The following is a 2,577-nucleotide window of genomic DNA, read 5'->3' as shown; positions in this document are numbered from 1 at the left end:
TCCCTTCCCAAACCTTCCCTTCCCAAACCTTACCTTCCCAAACCTTCCCTTCCCAAACCTTCCCAAACCTTCCCAAACCTTCCCTTCCCAAACCTTCCCAAACCTTCCCTTCCCAAACCTTCCCTTCCCTCCTTTCTTTTTTCTTTCCTTCCTTCCTTTCCTCCTTCCTTCCTTCCCTTCTTCCTTCCTTCCTTGCTTCCCTTCCTTCTTTCTTCCTTCCTTTTCCCCCTTATTTCTTATTTTCCCCTCTATCTCCTGACAAGAACCACTGAACTTGACACTGAGGATTTTCCTTCTCTTCCTGTGATTCCCAGGGCAACAAAATCCACCTCCTCCTTCTCTTCCTGACTCTGCCTTTTGGGAACAGGGACCCTTCCAAACTCCTCACTTCCAGGGTGTTGGGAAATCCTCAATTCTCAGCAGAAACTCCCTCCAATTCTTCCTCAACTGCTTTGATAACGACCCTCAGGAGCTTCACACCTCGTTAGTGCCCTTCCTCCAGCTCTGCTCTCCAATTTCTAATCCATTTAAACATTATTCTCTCCTTCTCTTATCGAGTTTAACTCAATTTTATCCATTAAAACTTCAACTGAACGTGGCTTTTGGCTCCCTTTTTAACAGCATCATCACTTTCTGGAACCTCTTTCACTCCTGTCACTCTCGGCAGCTTAAAATCCCCCAATTTTCCCCCCCCAGGCTGCTGCAGTTCCAAGTGTTGCACCTCCACGACTTTCCAAAGCTCTTTTCATCCCCTCGGGAACATTTTTTACAATGAATTTTGCTTCTGGCACGTCGCAGCTCCGTTATCACTTCGAGCCAAGGAGGCCCCAGTGCCAGAGTTTGGAGAGAAAACAACAACTTTTCGGGAACATAACGGAGTGGCCGCTTCCAAGTGACTCACTTTGAGCTGAGGTAAAACTGCACCACACACAGAAGGGCTAAAAATACTGACCAGGAGAACCTCCAGTGCACTTCCCACCATCCTGGGGCCTCAAAGCATTGGCCTGGAGGTGGAAAAAGGGTCCAGGGTCAGTGCAAATTATTTCTAAGGTCAGACTTCAGAAAGAAAAGCTTTTTGGTGCCACCTCTCAGAGTTTCTGATTCCACAGATACAGGAGGTTCTGAAGTTTGGGACCAAAACCTGACATGGAGAGTTCTTGGTCCATCTTCTCCACAGCTGGAGGGAAGGGATCCCCTTTGGAATTCCTGATTGCCCTTGGCTGTGAATTTTGGGCTTTCCCAAGTCACCTGGTGGGAATCTGGGCTTCCCTTTCCCCACCTCCCTCCGAGCTTTTGGGCAGATCCCTCCGGTGTGGTCCTGGCACATCTTAGGCATGTTTGGGCCTTGGAAACGATAAATAAATGATAAAAACTCCTTTTTGCTTTCCTTGGACCCTCCTGGCCCTGGGACTGACGCCCCATTCCATGGCAAGGTTCTCCTGGAATCCCCTGCTCACCTGATCCTCCTGCACGGGGCAGGGCAGGGGGTTAAAGAGCTCCTCTGCTATTTGGGGGCCCCTCTGCTATTTGGGGGCTCCTCTGCTATTTGGGGGCCCCTCTGCTATTTGGGGGCTCCTCTGCTATTTGGGGGGTCTCCTTCCTGCTGTTCTCTGGGACAGGAACCCAGCAGGTGACAGAGCAGCTTCCACACCCTCTCCCAGCTGGACAAGATCCTTTGTGTCCATTCAAAGAGCACTTTGAAACCACCCCCTCAGTATCTCCACCTTCCCCACCCTCCTCTTGCTTCATCTCCCTCCAACAGGGGCTCTGAAACAGGGCCAGGCTCCTGCCTCCAGGTTCCTCTGGCCATTGTTTTAATGGATTGCTGAGAGTTTGATTTATTATCCCCAAAGTCTGGCCAATGTAAATGTTTCCTTTCCTTAAAGCCAGCGAGGATTTGTAATATCCCTCCAAATAATCCTGGGATCTGACCACATCAAGGAGAGGGCAGCAAACTCCACCAGGAACACCCAGCCCTCTCCCTGCTCCGGGGGGTTGGGATCATTCTGGTTGCTCACAGAACTCAGTCCTGCTTTTATCTGGGCCTGAAAAGGGCCAGGGCATCCCAGCACTTCTTCCCCTTTGCTTGGGAAATGCCGATCCCTGTGAATCCCTCTCTCCCACAGTTTCTGAGAGGAGTTATCTCAGCTGAGAGCACAAGGTTGTGGTCACCAGGAACGGGAAATCTCCCTGCTGGGAACGGGAAATCTCCCTGCTGACATCCCCACCAGGTTAATTCTTCACTGGAGATGCCCCATATCCTGGGAAAGCCTTTTTTTATGGAAAGGTTTACGGGAAATCTTGGCTCCTTGCTGGTTCTTCAATGTTTTCTGGAGATGTTGGGCTCACAGGCTGCTGTTCTCCCACCACAGCAATCCAGTTCAGCTCATTTTGGGGAGAACAGGGTCAAATTTGTCAGGGATTTTAGTGCTGTTCTCCCACCACAGCAATCCAGTTCAGCTCATTTTGGGGAGAACAGGGTCAAATTTGTCAGGGATTTTAGTGCTGTTCTCCCACCACAGCAATCCAGTTTAGCTCATTTTGGGGAGAACAGGGTCAAATTTGTCAGGGATTTTA

The sequence above is a fragment of the Lepidothrix coronata genome, unplaced genomic scaffold (assembly GCF_001604755.1).
Source record: "Lepidothrix coronata isolate B3197 unplaced genomic scaffold, Lepidothrix_coronata-1.0 Scaffold173, whole genome shotgun sequence".
In the NCBI taxonomy this organism is placed as follows: Eukaryota; Metazoa; Chordata; class Aves; order Passeriformes; family Pipridae; genus Lepidothrix; species Lepidothrix coronata.
The sequence above is the reverse complement of the archived record's forward strand: the minus strand, read 5'-3'. Positions refer to the sequence as shown.